The sequence below is a fragment of the Haemaphysalis longicornis genome, unplaced genomic scaffold (genome assembly GCF_048455015.1).
Source record: "Haemaphysalis longicornis isolate Haplotype H1 unplaced genomic scaffold, Haemaphysalis longicornis Haplotype H1 scaffold_5, whole genome shotgun sequence".
Classification (NCBI taxonomy): domain Eukaryota; kingdom Metazoa; phylum Arthropoda; class Arachnida; order Ixodida; family Ixodidae; genus Haemaphysalis; species Haemaphysalis longicornis.
The window spans coordinates 119,361,964-119,379,274 of NW_027526385.1; the positions used below are offsets into that span (position 1 = coordinate 119,361,964).

The window sequence follows — 17,311 nt, forward strand, 5'->3', positions numbered from 1 at the left end:
TGTCAGCCGTGTGCCACATAAAAAGGAGTGTCTTACTACCGAACGTGTTAACCTAGGTTGTTGAGTATCATTATGTCTGTGACCATCTTTATTTTGTGCACACCGCACGAAAAAGTCGAGATGACGCCCTGGGCGTGTGTTTGTTGTGGTAGTACATATTTGTGTTCACGCCTTGTAAGAATCAGTAGCAAGTAAGCGCCGTCGTGTGTCTCCTCTCCTATTGTCCTCGTCTCCAAGTGCTGTCTAACGATGTGATGTGGTAGCCATTTTAGATTTTGTAGTTTCAATTCTGAAGGCCATCAGAGGACGCCAGCACTCCTTTTTCTTCCCTCCTTAAATTCACCGCCGGCTGCAAGGCATGCCACTTCGGCCAGAACACTGAAACGAAGTGTGTTAGACACCCACTTTAATCAAATTTCGGCAAATTATCGATCATTCAGGGCCACTAAGCATTACTTTGCGTGACTTGAGCGGGCGCTTGAATGAGTACTTATGCTGTGAGTTTTCTGCCCACCCTCCTCTCAACGATAAAATTTGGTTGCCTGAGCTATAAGCCCGGCCAAGCTTCAACACTGCACTTTCACTATCATGATTTAAGTGAATTTTGGTATGATGTACTCCAAATGGTTACTGTATTCCCAATGTACTCCCAATAGCGGCGGTTGCTGTCCTGCGTGCCCGGTCCAGCAACTGTCGCTGGTCCTCAGGGTCCGGTCTTCACAGCGCCGCCTCCCACTGATCGAGGGTGGGGGTGTGGATGATGGGGCTTCTCGTTTTTTTCTGGCAAGCCCCGGTGGTGTGGAACACTGTTTGGTGGTCGTTGCACTGTGAGCATGTTGTTGGATATATGCGGGGGTGCATGATGTGCAGGAACCTAAGGTGGGAGTATGTGTTTGTTTGTAGTTGCCGCCAGGTTACAGCCTCCTCGCGGGTTACCTTCTGGTGCGGTGGAAGATCTGGCAAGGCGGTGGTATTGCAGAAGTGCATGGTACTGCGGCTGGATAGGTTAAGCATGTTAGTACAAAGCAGTAATTCTGTCATCAGTGTAGGACCGTAGTAAACGCTGTTTTTATGTTTCTTTCATGGAAGTTTCAAGCGACATTACCGCATGATTGGGAAGGTATTACCGGTACATGGAGTAAAAAACGGCGCAAGATGAACCAGGGCAAAAGAAAAAACTATGCTGGCACAGCAGCAACCTGTAGACAGGTACAAGAGTTTATAGTACAGTAGTCAGCGACCGGCACACCATGGCAACCAGTAGATTGTTTACAAAATCTAGGAACGAAATAGGTGGCCCATAAATGGAAGAACTCGGCGTTTAGTTTTCGCAAAAATTAGGATATGGTTCGGCTCACACATCTAACCATTTAAACTACATTTTGCGTTACCATGCGGGATACCAACCTGCAGCATGCAAGCCAGACAACAAAATAGTCGTGGAGGTGCTGGGTATCGATCCCAGTACCTCTCGCATGCTAAGCGAGCGCTCTACCATCTGAGCTACACCCCCGACAGGAACGGGCCCACTACGGAGGCAACAAGAAAGAACCTAGGCACTTTGCCAAGCCCCCTGGGCATCATTGCACAACTTTTGTGAGGCGCTCGACCGGATTAATTCGAAGTCCGAAACAAGGACGACAGTAAAACGCGAGTGATAAAACCACGAACGTGTGCTTCGTGTCTTCGTCGGGGGTGTAGCTCAGACAGTAGAGCGCTCGCTTAGCATGTGAGAGGTACTGGGATCGATACCCAGCACCTCCACGACTTTTTCCAAATTCTCTTTCCGATAAGGAAGTAGTTCACGAGTCACGCATGTAGTGTATTTGAATGTCAGTTTCATTTGCTATCCCTTTAGTGAACATTGAAAAACATTTTCACTTTTTCGACCACCACTTACGCTTTCTCGGTGGGAATCATCTTAGACAATGTTCTATCCAGGACAACTTCTCCAGGCTTCCGATGGTTGAATCTAGAGACATAGCAGCCCCGTAAATGTGTTTTTTTATTATTTGCTGGACAACCCTCGGGAGGATGGGGATGATGCTGACAAATGTATCCCTTCTTAATCAGCTGAAGCTTTGGTTCCTTTAGGTTGTTTTATTGAGGTGTCCCTGTCAGCTGCACGCTATGGTCATTCCTCAGGTTTTGCACTGCACACTCTCTTTTCTGAAAATGACGCCAAGCGAACAGTTTCCACTATAGGATAGTGCATGCAACTGCAGCAATGGTGGAATCTGGACATCGACTACGCTCCCTGCTCCTCTGTCTACCCGCAATGTACCGTTTTTCGATAAATGGTTGATTCTAGGGTTTAACGCATCGGCGCAACGCAGGCGATGAGGCGCGCCACAGTGGAGGGCTCCGGATTAATTTTGACCACCTGGGGATATTTAACGTGCGCCGAAGTCTCCTCGCCCGGGCTTTTTTTGTTTTTTGCCTCCATCGCAAAAGCGGCCTCTGCGGCCGCGAATCGAACCCGCGTCCTCGCGCTCAGAAGCACAACGCCTTAGCCGTTGAGACACTGCGGGGGGTTCGTTTTTGTTAAAATGTTCGAGGCCGTTCCTAAACTGAGTAGGCCACAGGAAATTCAACCTACAAGGTTACCTCTTGAGCGAGGATGGAAGGTTTTATGCCGGAGAGCTGGAGAAAACACCTCTCTTTCTTAGTGTCATTCTTAGTGTCATGAAATAATTTGGTCACAGTCAAACGCTTAGCTCTTGCTTTGAATTCTTTGTGCCCCAGAAACCTTTGGCGCGGCCAACAAAATTTTGACCGACTACGCTCCGCCTGTTACATTATGGAAAGCGAACAATAAACAGGTGACACAATGACTGTATCTCCCCACTGTTGAGTCGGTGCACATGATCCTTATTGGAAAATAACACCAGCTAGCCGATGTACAAGATCTTGGCTTAGGAAATTGTAAAAGGAACCTAGCAGGAACCACACTTGTTTAAATGTTCTTGGTTCTTTGTTTTAATTGTTTGTAACGTGGATTTAAATAATTAAATGTAAATAAGGAGTAATTATTTTATATTTATTGGTGTACAGTGCGCGAAACAGTATGCAGTTTTAAAATGATCACGCAGTAAAATGATGATGTGTGGCTTGGTCCTTTTCTGAGAACTGCGGTTGCGAATCCTGTATTCGCACGCTTTCCGTTGACTTGACTGAAGTTTTAAAACATCTGTCAAGTGTGCTTCGTGGGTACAATTTGGAAAAAAGCAACGTAAATGTTTGCGCACGCACGACGCTGTTTGCTCGGTATTCAGAAAGTGATAGAAAAGCCAGCAAAAAAATGAAGAAGAAAAGCAGAAACATTGACCTTAAGCAGAAAGCCTTAAGCACCCCGCTCATTCCTCAGTTGACACAACACGCTACAAAAACCATCAAACAACAAAGAAAAAAGTATCCGCACGGTAGCCTAGATTGAGCACGGCGTGCGCAATCTGCTGCGTTGGCCAAATGTGATGAAAAAAAGAGCAAACAGTAAATACACAACGTAGGTACCTTTCCCATAAAAACCTTGATACATTAATAGCATTCTCTATTATTTTGACACGAAAAAAGAACTGTAGCTCCTCGGGGACTGCCCGACGCACGCCTGCCCAGTGCTCCCCGAGGCGAAAAAGCGCTCGGGCGGGGCACGCACTAAGTGCCTCACTCGGAGGTGGCCGCTTTTTCCACTACCCAAGTATTCTAGTTCACTATAGCCCGATTGACGTCGCAGAGGCCATGCCAGGGGTGCGTGATGAGGAGAATTGAAAAGAGCGTGGTTGGTTTTTCCGCGTCTTTCACGGCGATTTGCGCGCTTACCGCTTCCCGTGCACGTGTAATATTTGGCTCGGGTGTTCCTGCAAACCTAATCTAAACGTCGCCCAGGTTTACTTGCACTGCACGAAAGTTGCAGGGTCCATTTAAGATATTGCTCAGAGGTCCCCATGTGGCGTCAAAGGCCAAATTCCTCCACGAGTCGCTGTTTCCGCCTGTCCTCTTGATGGGGTCACAGAGGCTGCGGTTGCAACTCGTCCGCTTGGGAGAGTCTTATACCAGAAAAGCATTGCGCAGACGCTTGCCAAGAGATCTGATACAATGAGTAATATATCGTGCGCGTCACGGTTTATGGCTTCACCCAAAACTTTCACTTCAGTATCTGACTGGTGTAATTACCTTCCTGTCTCCTTTGTGGCCTTCGAAAGGGCCTTGTACACATGTTGTGGGGTTGCCTTCGCTTCTTCCGGCTTAACGCGAAGATCACGGTTGGTGAGGAGCCCTTTTTTAAAATAGTTGTTAGGCCTCTGGAACGCGGATGTCAGTCCGCTGCGGGATTTCAAAGCTGCAGAAGAGCAGTTTACAGCTGCGCGGATCGGCGCATGTCATACATAAAGGGGGCCCTAAGACAGGACACAGAAAAGCAACCACAATGGCACCTGACTAACAACTCTTTATTCTCGCGCACTGTGTGTCCCCCTGTGTTTGTGCAGGTATTTGTTTCAGCGATTCCTCACTGCATATTCACCGACATTTCTAGGCAGCGAAGCCGGCGTTCTTCAGGGCCCATGTATTCCGTCGCATTAAAAACTCGTTTTTTTTCTCTTAATTTTAGGCTCATCACATCCAAGTTATCCAATTTTTTTGTAAACGCAATCGGAAAAACCACAATTCTATTTTCGGCACACTCCTTCCGCAGTAACCCTTTCGCCATTAAAATTCAAATGCTACAAATATAATCTCTCAGAGCAAGCAAGAAACAGGCAGTCGTGGAGGTGCTAGGTATCGATCCCAGTACATCTCGCATATGCTAAGCGAGTGCTCTACCATCTGAGCTACACCCCCAGAAGAATAGGCCGAGAGGGAAGGCTCTTTATTAGACCAGAAAGCCGAGACGTTTGCCGGAATTTCGACACCGACATGGTACTCGGCGGGGGAAGGGGGAAGAAAAGCCGCGATAGAATGCAGGGCAGAAGAAAGAAGAAGAAAGAGAAGAAATAAAAGAAAAGAGGAAAGTAACAAAAAACGAAAGCTCAGTTTGGGTCAGTAGTGCGATTAAAGAGTCTGTTTTCTGAACTCTAATTCCCTTCAATGACGCCAATCTAGTCCAGACAATCGAGCAACGCCGCCAGTACAGTGCGTCGAGCTGGTGTGGAGGGTCGCGGACCAAGAAGTACTTTCAGTCATTGGTCTTGGACTGAGGCGCTTACTTTCTGCATAAGACTGCGTCTTGCGTGTATATATGCAGAGCATTCCAACAGAAAATGATCCACAGTTTCCAACGATCCGCAGTTATCGCAGTAAGAATGTGTGGTGGCACCAAATCGAGAAAGGTATGACTTCGTGAGCGCTGCGTTGATACCAAGTTGGTGGTATAGGGTCTCTAATAGGTTCGGAAGTACCTCTGGCAGCCTTGTCCTGAGCTCAGGGTCTGTGTAGCGTAGGAAGGCATGGCGCTGCTCTAGAAGGAACCGGAGACGGTTCGGTTCCGTTAAAACAAGCGCCTTAGTCATAGTTGTGGCATCACACTTAGTGAAGGAAATATTCCTCACATTCCCCATTTCCAGGCCCTGCGAGCAGCTTCATCCACCTTCTCATTTCTTTGAACACCACAGTGACCGCGAAGCCATGTTCAGCGTCATTACAATGTGGTTCAGGTATGCGATCTCACGAGAGGCATGCTCATGAAGTGTGAAGCAGTCGCTGCATTCCAGGCATTGGAGATCTGCCTTCGAGTACGTGAAAATGGTCCATTGCCTCGGCCGCTGGCGTAAAATGTAGCGTATAGCTCTCTTGATGGCGTGAAGCTGGGTGGCCATAAAGGATGTCGCACGCTCGAGGCGATAGGAGAACGTCTGGCCAGTAGAGGGAATGCAGATTCCGGAGGAATTGTGTTCAGGTGTGCATGAGCCATCTGTAAAGATGTGGCTTCCGTCAGAGTACAGCCGGCTTATATGGTGAAGTGTTAATCGTAGGGGTCGATTTTCAGGCATGCTCTTTTTGGAGTCAATTCCGGGGATGCTGCATCTGATGTGTAGGGGCAAAAGTGTCCAGGGCAGGAAATTATATGGCATTCCTATTGCTACCTGAAAGGGACAGAAAGATTTAATGTCCGGAGTGTTTGGCCTAAACTGGAGTTACCATTTTCAACCATGCGAATTAGTATATTAATTTGTGAGTGCAACCGATGTCATAGATGTATACGTGCAGAATCACATCGAAGGGCCGACAGCCAGCTTCAGCGTCCGTACCTAAGCATGGTCACCCTTTCGGGAGGCCGAGGCAGATGCGGAGGCAGTTGTTTCTGGCCGCATCTAGCTGCTTTCTGCTTGAGGGTGAAGTTTCTGGAGGACAGGGAAATCATTCGAGAGGCTCGGAGAACGCAAAGGCAGGCGAGACGCAACTTAGAAAAGTTGAGCAGGCAGCGATTGGCGGACTTCTGCTCAAAACTGGACGTTCGCAAGCCTCTATCGTGAATTTGGCGCGTCGTTAATGCAGTGCACAACAATGTTCAGCAGCTATACAATTCGGAGCGCTATCGTAGCAGGACGACCTTTCAAAGAAAGATGCGGCTGAGGAGTATTGTACATTACTCTCAACAAGATCAGTACCTCCGGCACGCTCCACCAGTGCCCCCTCCGAAGCACCGCCTTCAGCTTGTCCCGCCATGGAATTTCCTCTTTTCATACACGAACTCAACGCAGCCATTTCTCGATCGTGCCAACAGACATTCTTCACCGGGTCAAGATTAAATAACCTACGAAGCCATTTCTCACCTGTCCAATCACTCTCTATTGCGTCTTCTAAAATATTATGCTTCAATCTGGCTCTGTGGCACAGCACTTTCTCAATAAAAACTAGCTATGCTGGAGGCATCCTAAAACCTGGTAGACCACCAACGACGTATGATTCTTTCTAATCAATGACTTTGCTATGCTGTGTCGGTACAATCATGGAGAAAATGATACTCAGAAGAATGGTCTGGTACCCTGAAAGGAGAAAAACTATCTACCTCAGATGAACAGCGTTCGCGAAAACAGAATAGCAATTGGCAACGTGACTGCACTAGTTTCATCTTTAGAAGGAGAATGAGCAGTAAAATTACGTGACTTTACTTCGACGCTTTCGTTTTTCTGTTGCCCTTGCGCCCGCCCCAGATCGAAACCAGTTCCGCGCCTCACAAAGGTTGCCCAATGGTGTGCGCTCAGCCTATACTTATTCGTACTTCTGGTCGTACTTCTGGGATGCGCGTGTCGGGGGGGTAGCTCAGATGGTAGAGCGCTAGCTTAGCATGCGAGAGGTACTGGGATCGATACCCAGCACCTCCACGACTTCTGTTTTTGCACGCGCCACTTGTTTTAAATAGTCGTGCGTGCGTTCAGTCGTAAATGGTTCTACAACTTTGTGGGTAATATTTTATGCCCGCAATAAAAAAAGTATTTCCCTTTTTGTCACAGGCGCATTATCACAGTCGCATTATCAGAGATGCATTATTACAGATGACTTTGCCTTTTCTGATGGACGCGAAAAGCAAAAACGCCCGTGTGTTCGAGATTTCGGCGCACGTTAAAGGAGCCATGAAGAGAAAATACAAGTTTGTTTCATTCGAAAGATTGCCTCGTTAGAGCCATAACGACACCACTTATAACGCAAACTTCGCTCAAATAAGCTACATAATTAGGAAAAACGGAAATGACCGTGCGACCCACCAGCTCATTTTCCGCAACAGAACCTGTGATGTCACTTGGGAATGCTCTGCGATTGGCGGAGGCCGGCAAAAGAAAACGCATGTTAGGCAGGGCTTACAGTTTGCATAGCGAGCTAAATGCCCGTGAAACATACTGCACATTCTTTTTATGACAAAGAACGGTGGAGTAAACGGTTGAAGGTCCGAACAAACACGCAAGCGTGTGCGCCAATGCGTACGAAACTAGCGCCGGCCTAGCTCGACATCTCGCCGTCGCGCAGACGAATTTTCGGGTTGCTCTTCGGGGCCAACGAACCGTTCCAGCACGCACAGCCGCGACCTTGCTTCGTATCGTAATCCCTTCACAGGAGGTTAGCCGTCATATCGCCAACCAGCAAAGGTAAAAATAGAAACGAGGGGAGTAAGGAACAGCAAGAAGCGACGCGATAGTGCCAGTCGTCGCGTAAGTTTCGAATGGTGTTGGCTTGCTGCTGTCGTTACGAGCTCGTTTCCAGTTTACAACCACTGAAAACTTCAGTTTGTTCGAGTACTTTACAATGAAATTTCGTTGCTGCGTTTTGAAATGCCCATGTAGTACGGGCAAATTGTCGAGGGAGTGCGACATCCCCGCCGGTGAGGAGATCTCCTTTCATGTGCTGCCCAACGACGAACCTAGGCGAAGCAAGTGGCTACGTTTTGTGAACTTTGCAAACGGAGGAGAAAGAGAGCTAAAGGAAGTACGAGTGTGCTCGCTTCATTTCCGAGGAAGTGATTACGGCAGGGACCCTTACGTAAGCTCACTCCTGGGACATGCTGGCGCTCGTCGCCGACTTCGTCAAATCGCTCTGACCTTGGGAAAAAAAAATGCCGTAAACACCGCGCATTGACGCTCGTATCTTTCTGGTCGAAGCAGAGAGCTCGCGCGAACGGCTTTCCATACACGACACCGGCCAACTGGCATAAGTGATACTGCTACTGAAATTGAACTATTATTAACCGTAATCAAAATACGGCACATACGTACCAGTCTATATTCGTCCGTCGCGACGGGGCTGACGAGGCAGCGGTGCCGACGGCTGGGCGTTCGTCTGTTGTGGCTATCGCGGAATGGTCGCTTTCCCGTCCACCGCGTAACCCACAACTCTTGCCGCTCGTGCACTTAGAAGCATTGAGCGTTTTAGTGGTGTGAGGTTGTTAAATGCAAGCCCGAGCTCCTCGGCTGGAAGCTGCTACGGTCTCCCCGAGACGAAACACAAAACAAGTCCTTCCAGAGACACCGGCTCGAGCAGATATTGCACACAGCGATTAAACAGCACGGGGAGGACGGAGTACGAGACTATCTCAATAACAAGTACCTACCTTCCACGCCTAGCGTCGCCCATCCGGAATATGCAGGGAAGGCAAACCCCGAATTGGACGCCGATATCAGCGAAGGCGAGGTTAGGAGAGCCGTTAGTGAACTCAACTGCAAATCCGCCGCAGGCCCGGATCGAGTGCACAACAAGGCGCTTCGCAACCTGGGCGACGGAGACATTACGGCACTCACGTACTTCAGCAAATGTTGGAGCACTGGTCACGTACCGAAGCAATGGAAGACGGCCCGTACGGTCCTGATCCCCAAACCGGGAAAACCACCTAACATCGAAAATCTGCGACCCATATCCCTTACATCGTGTGTGGGCAAGGTCATGGAGCACATCCTAAACAACAGATGGCAACGCTACATGGAAGAGAACGGCATCTATCCTCCAACCATGATCGGCTTCCGTAATAAGCTAAGCACCCAAGATGCCATGCTTCTCATACAAAGTGACCTGCTGGACCAGCCCAGCGTCACTGATTGCCGAGGGATTTTAGGATTAGATGTCAAGAGCGCTTTCGATAACGTCCGGCACGCGGCCATATTGGCACAAGCTCAGCGCGTCGGCCTCGGGAAGCGCTCTTACGAATACATACGAGCCTTTCTCACAGGCAGAACGGCGCAGCTCCAAGCGGGCCAGATCCAGTTCGAGGAACGAGTGATGGGAGGCCAGGGAACACCACAGGGTGCGGTCATCTCCCCTTTCCTGTTTAACCTGGTCATGATCCCGGTTGCCAACAGTCTGGCCGATCTCCCCTCCGTGCATCATACCATCTATGCAGACGACGTGACCCTCTGGGTAAAAGGAGGAGCCACGGGACACATACAGGAACAGCTGCAAGAAGCCATAGATCGAATAGAAACGCAACTGCAAGGGGCAGGACTGCAATGTTCCCCGCAAAAATCCGAATTACTGGTCTTACCCCCCCGCCGGGCACTGGAGGAAGAGCGTTGAGGCAGAGGCCGCCGAAATCGTCCTGCACACCGGTGATAACGGCACCATCCCTCACGTGGCCAGCATCCACGTTCTGGGCATGCACATCAACCGGGGCAGTGGAAACGCGACGGCAGTAGACCGACTCATCACAAAGATAGGAGTGGCCACGCGCCTAGTCAAGCAGGTGGCCACGAGGAAACAGGGAATGCGGGAGGCGAGCCTCCTGCGACTGGCGCAATCCTTTGTGGTCAGCCATGTAGGCTACATTGGAGCTTTTCACAAATGGCTCCGACATGAGAAGGACAAGATCGATGCGGCCATTCGCAAGGCCTACAAAGCCATCCTAGGCCTCCTACCTAGCACCAGTAACGTGGCACTGGCTGGCTTGGGAATGCACAACACCCTTGAAGAAATAGGGGAGGCGCAACGCATATCGCAAATAGTCCGGCTTGGCACCACGCAAGCGGGCAGGGAGATACTCCACAGGGCGAGTCTGACGTCGCCGGTGGACCCCCTGCCTGAAGAGGGAGACCAAAGGATACACGCGGGCAAGAAGCATCTACTTGCGCAGCAACTAGTCCTGCTTCCACTTCCCCGCAACGTGCAGCCGGTGCTGGACGAGGGACGTTGTAGAGCACGAGCAAATGCGTTAGCGCACATGTATGAAAACGATGGCTCGGCATATTAAGTCGACGCAGCCGAACATCAGCACAAGACCGGGGTCTTTGCACTAATACGAGCACGCGATGGTCAGTGTGTAACGGCCGGCAGTGTCCGGACCCGTACGGCCGTGCAAGCTGAAGAAGCTGCCATAGCGCTTGCGTTGACCTGTCAACCCGGTCAAACCATCACGATACTGAGCGACTCCCTCTTCTGCTGTCCACAGATACAGCAGAGATGTGATAAGCAGCGTCGCGTGGAAACTGGCACCCACAAACAGAATGGCTCGAGCATACCTCAGATGGTTCCCAGCGCACATGGGAAACTTATCGAAGGGGACCCCCAACCGCAATGAGGAGGCGGACAAAGTTGCACGAGAGCTCGCACACCGTGTAGCGACTGCCGAACCTCTTACGTCGCGGGCGGAGGGAAATGAGACTGACTGCGACAGCTCCAATGAAATGCACCCAATCCTGAACTATGGAGACGTACTCGCCTGGCATCGGGAGCAACGGAGGAAGACAATGCAGCCACACCCACTCCTCACCCGTACCAAGGGAGTGCTCTATCGTCAACTACAGACAAACACAGTGATTACGCCGGCGTTGGCGCGTTATGCGTGTCCAGGATACTACGCAAGTGACACGTGCTGTGTGTGTGAACTGGTGCTAGCAGACTTACCACACGTAATGTGGGGATGTGTAGAACACGAAACTCAGGGGTACCCGCGGGTGCTCCCCCCGAATGTGCAGTGCGCGCTCAACTCTACGGACCTCAGTGCGCAACGGACGGTGATCCAGCAGCTGGAGCTAGCCCTGGCTAGACAGAAACGAGGCGGATCGGGCAGTCACCAAGGTGGTGGCTGTAATGCCCCTCACGCTCGGTCTCCCCAGGCACATTAGTCATCCAGCCCGGTCCTTTCGGGGACTCCACGGACGGGGCGGAGTCCTGCGTGACGCACCCCCCGGTGCCGGATTTCACCGAATAAATGTCTTTATCTCTCTCTCTCTCTCCTCGGCGGGAGTTTTGATCTCCGGATCAGGCGATTCCATGACTAGGGCTGCGGGTGCACTAGGTTTTACTAGTATTTTTAAAATGGCCGCCGTCTCGATCGACTCCCGCGTGTGGGTGCTATATGGAGTCGACATACTATGTTTCATGGACCGGCTCTAGACGCCATTGTACACGTCACGGAATGTTCAATTTTAGCGGGAGATTTAAAATTTTGGCTTAAATTGCCGTATTTCTCAGTGAATAAAGCATAATTTGCTTCCGGGAAAGCGCTTTGGGTACTATGAAACACCTAATCTTTCGAATAAAACAAACTTTTGTTTTCTCTTCATGGCTGCTTTAAAGATCCCCAGGTGGTCCAAATTAATCGGCAGTCCTCCGCTACGGCGCGCCTCATCACCTGTGTAGCGTCGGCGCTTTAAACCCCACAACCAATCAACAGATGCATTTGCGAATTATCATGGACATAAAAGTATAAAAGTATTCTTTTATGTGTGATAATGCGCAAGCGTCACAGATGAGCCGGTTCTGGGGAAAACACAATTACTCATAAAAAAAGGTTATCCGTTGCGTCTATTTCTTAACGAAGCTGACACAGACTGCACTTTTTGTGGCGACTTAATAGGAATGTTTTCGTAGAAAGAAAAAATGATGAAGGCCTCAAGTAAACGATTTCATTTCTCTAGTCGCCATTGCAAATGGCAGTTTTCTTTTTGCAGAGAAAAATGGCATCATCAAACCCCAAACAGTACTAGTATCATCACCATTCAACATACGCAATGGGCGATATTACCATCGATATACCAATGCCGTGTGAACAGCCCCTACCTATAGAAGCCATGCGTACGTCGGGGTAAATCAAACATGCGGCATTCTAGCAAGCATAAATTTTGATTGATTGCTACTCACCAGCAAATCGTAATTTCGAGGCCAAATTTGTCTTTCCCGCAGTGGGGAGTGCAGAGCGAAACGTACTAAAATAGGAATTTATCGGCAACACACCCAGCCCTATATCCGCTTTGTTCGAGATGGCGGCTGTCGTAAGCAATTGTGCAATTGCTGATACAAGAACCAATTGCTAAGCTGGTTGTCCGCGCTTGGTTGTAGCATTATCGCTTACGCAAGGACGTGTAAGGTTACCAAACATAAGCTTGCTTTTATTTCATATACGTCACCCTGCCTTTTTATGAGCGTCATTTGGAGGCATATGTGCCACTGAAGCTCTTTCAGCTTATAAGTCAAACTAAACGCTGTCTGTTTCTTTTCCGTATTAGAAATATAACTCGCGTTTCTTTATGTCATTTTTGCGCTGTCAGACACGGGATATCGATAACTTGACTTCTAAAGACGGCAAAACAACACGAAACGCCTTTTCAAAGCAGGTACGTAGCTTCCCTGCCAGATAAACTGAAGTTTTAAACCGATAATTTTCTATCAAAGAAAGCAGACAACGGTTTCATGTTGTGAGCACTTTCCTTTTTACACGTACAAGAGGTGTTCGTAGCGGCGTATTGCCGTTACAGCACTGAGACAATCTTTTTTTTTTTCGTTACAACTGCGCTGTCAGCTTATTCATGTGAAGCACAACAGCGCAAAGCAGATGAGGGACGCGGAAGAATGCACAAGACGGGCGCTGACTCGCATTAAGCATTGTATTGCAAAGGAGCGTAATATATAGCCTACACGTACGACCTGTTGTGGTGAAAACACAAACAAAGTTTGAAGCATCAGATGAAACCCGAATGAAGTCATCAGAACATGGTCAGGTCAAATCTAAAATCGCCTTCTCTTCCTTGTACGGCGTCAAAGAAGGCTGCCTTGCACATTTGTCCGGATTCTTGTTGAAATGATACGCTTCCACAACTTCTCGCGTCAGCTGGCTCGTGTGAGTAAACAAAACGTTGCATGGTTCATTAAAACACGGCGTACAACCAGACTATCGCTCGGCAGTGCGCTGATAGGTGGGAGGATTTCTCCTTCGTTAAATTATTCTGCTGTTCCCGCAGGCGTGTGTTCCCACAGCTACCCGATTGACCAATGTACAATTTTCCGCAGTCGGAAGCCTATCGGTATGCAATGCCCGTACGGCATTGTATAAAGATACACAAGCAAATCTCAGACCAACTCAACCTTGAAGGTTTGCGGGCGAAAGTTAAAAAGGCCAAGAACAACAACCTTGAAGTTTTCTTTGTGGCAAAAACGCACAAACTGAAGTACCTTTTAGGGCAATTGTTTCCGAACGCCATACATGGCAGAAAGCAGTATCCTGCTTTCTGCAGGCGCTTCTCGCCCCCTTGCGTGTTAAAGACCCTTTTGTTGTACCCAATTTAAAAATGCTTGCTTGCTTCTCACTGACCATCAGTGCTACACCTTCAGTAGGGGTACTGGATACTTCTTTTATTCTTTACCTAATGATTAGTTCATGCAAGCGGTGAAGACATGCATTACTAAGGATAAAGATCAACAGGCCTTCCGATCCAAATGGGATATTTCTATTAAAGGGTTTTTTGGAGCTCCTTAGTTACTGAGTTCCACATTCGTGGGACGGCAAAATTAAGTTAAGAATTAGGTTAAATGCTGTGGAGTACGCAGTTGAGCACGGGAACCGTGCCACCGGCAGGCATTCCCGCATTGATGAAGTGGAACCATGACAAACGAATACGAAAGAGGTTCAATAAAAACGCTATTTGTTTGCCAATTGTTTACGCATATATTTAATGCGAAAGGTAGGATTTCTAATGCACTATTTTTTGCGTCGCGGCCTTTTTTCATCACTCCGAAAAAGTTTCCGGAAAATTAACCCGCATAATACACGCACCCCCAACTTTGCTTCTGTTTTACGGGAAAAAAAAGTGCGTTCATTACGCGAGTTAATATGGTAGGTTCCGGGGTATGCATTGTGTCGAGCGTGGCACAGGCTCTGAGCGAAATCTTTTTGAGCTTGGTTGATAGAAAAAATGACATTTTTTGCCCTGACTTCACAAAAAGGTATTTCGTTACGTCGACGACTTCCCGATTTTCACGGACGTGGTAGCTTACTTGAAGGAGGTAACTAAAATTCTCAAAGATTTCAAGGAAAATAGATCGGGGCTTGACTTCACGTTTGAAATTCCCATGGAGCAACGCCTACAGTACCTTGACCTGAACCTAAAGTTTAAAGGGGATTACGTTTGCTCTGGGTTTAGTCCGTGGTCATCCAAGTCACTCCTAGATCAGGGATCCGCCGATACGAAAAACGTAAAGAATGGTATATTAATAAAAACTCTCCGATTGGCCTTAACAAAGTTGCGCGTACATGAATTTTTGTTTCACTTTTAAAGCCGCGGTAAATAGGCTGGACGCAGCCGCGGGTACCCCCAGTATGCCATTGCGCAAACCAGCGAGGGGCTGATGAAATGTATCAAAGGCAAACCGGTCTGCAAGCAAAAAAAATTCCCCGCATTTACCCGAGGGGAAGAATGTGAAAGTGCGAATGCACGAGTTGAATTTGCGCGGGTCGGTAATGTTCGCGAAAGAGAGATCACACACACACACACACACAGCTACAAAGAAAGAAAGATGCATTTATTCACAGACACCTATTTGTGTTGTCGTTGTACTTGATTGCTAGAGCGGATCTCAGCTTTGAAATTTCGTGTCAGTACTCCTTTAAGCGGGTGCATTAGCCCTTCTCACGCCCGATTCCTGGCCAATCCCCCACGTGGGTATGTGCCATGTCAGCGGCCAGGTCCTCCGGGCCAGGTCCCCCCGGGCCAGCAACGGGCCAGCTCCCCCCGTTGCCAAGGAAGACGAGGAGCGCGCGCACCCGCAGCTGTTGCTATGCGGACGGCGGCGGAATGCGGACGGCGGCGGACGCTTCAGGCTCGCTTAAGAAGTGCATTCGCACTTAAAACAAGATAAAAATGAGTAACGGTAACTCCCTACGTTCACCGCTTATAACACTGTATAAAGAACGTGGCAGGGAGATGCGTGGTGGTTGTCGCCTGCCCAGCCCCCTCAGGCGTTTGCCCAGCCATACAAAGGAAAATTGTATAGGCCGGGGAAGTCAAAAAGAGGCTGCAGTATCAACTGCGGCGAGATGTTTGGGACCTGTTGTACTGGCATTGCATACCGATAGGCTCTCGACTGCGGAAAAGTGCACACTGGGCAATCGGGTAGATGTGTGAACACGTGCCTGCGGGAACACCAGAATAATTTAACGAAGGGGAAATCCCCCCACCCATCAGCGCACTGCCGAGAGATAATGTGGTTGTACCCGGGTTTTTATGTATGCGACGTTTTGTTTACTCATAAGAGCCAGCTGACACAAGAAGTTGTGGAAGCTCATTATTTCCACAAGAATCAGGACAAATGTGTAAGCCAGCCTTCTCTGACGCTATACGAGCAGGAAAATGGGGTTTTAGATTTGACCTGGCCACGTAAGCGGTTCTGATGCCTTCATTCGGGTTTCATCTGATGCTTCAAATTTCTTTTGTGTTTTCACCACACTAGATTGTACGTGTAGACTCTATATTTGTGATCCTTTGCGAGTCAGCGCCTGTCTTGCGCATTCTTCTGCGTCCGGCGTCCGTTTTGCGCTGTTATACTCCACACGAATACCCACCAATTCGCCCAACTATACATTTTGTTCCAGCTTATTTGCCGAAATTTTGATTGCAACTTTACTTTAGAGAACACTTTTAAAGTGAGCACAGCAAAAAAGCAACATTGACGTATCAAGAGCACGCCAATAGAGCAGTTATTTTGTAGCGTGAGCTACACTGGCCGATCTTGAGCAGTTTCGCGTGGCTCCTGGAGAGCCGTGCGGCGCATGCTCGAGGACCAGTGACGTAACACGGCGCACAGAACGTTGCTCGCTGCCCGGCGTCTCTGACACACCCCACGCGCCCAGCGTCTTCGCCGACCTCCGTTCCACACGTGGCGGCCCGGTGCACTTGATGATCATGCGAGGGGTGGCCGGGTGTGGAACCGATGGCTCGTGCGTCGCAGCAACACCGGCGTGCGCCTGTGGAACCAGCTTAGCTCCGGGGCGATTAGTGACGCTGCGACGGAGCCGCTTGATAAATATACATGTGTCGCATAATGCGTATACCGTGTGTGTGCCACTGAAGCAGCAGTAAACATGATAATCAAGCTAATCCTAGACAACCAGGAAAGATAAGAATAACCAGCTGAAGCTTAGCTTACGCTACGTATATCCTGGCATAGCGGAGCTAAGCCACTGCTCATTTTTTTCTTCATCCCTGAATTTTGCGACCATTACTATAAAACAAACCACAGCAGAAGTGGGTAGATATACCGTCGACTCCCGCTATTACGAAGTGCAAGTTTACCGCAAAACTCTTGAAATTAACCGAACTTCCGCGTAACAAACCACACACAAGATCACCATCGTTATTAGTCCGCAACACGCATACCTTCTTGATTTCGTTTAGCATCTCGACTTTCGTAGTCAAGTCGAGTGTACCACACGGGTTGCCATTATACTTGAGATTTATCGCTAAGTTCTGAGCCTGAAGCGAGACCCACACTGACTGCTCACGCGTCCCTGTGCGTATACCAAAGGAGGTTGAGAACCTCAAAAGAGAGAAATGCGTACGGGGGCACAAGTTTCAAATGCCCTGCAGCTTTAGCAACTGTGCTCTGCCCTAAATTGCGATGC

General features: G+C 48.9%; 1 non-coding gene across 1 annotated transcript; it reads right to left on the reverse strand.

Moving 5' to 3' along the window:
* Positions 1-1,440: 1,440 nt before the first annotated feature.
* On the reverse strand, positions 1,441-1,513 carry Trnaa-agc (transfer RNA alanine (anticodon AGC)). The gene has a single exon. It is a non-coding gene; the product is annotated as a tRNA-Ala (tRNA).
* Between the last annotated feature and the right edge of the window lie 15,798 nt (positions 1,514-17,311).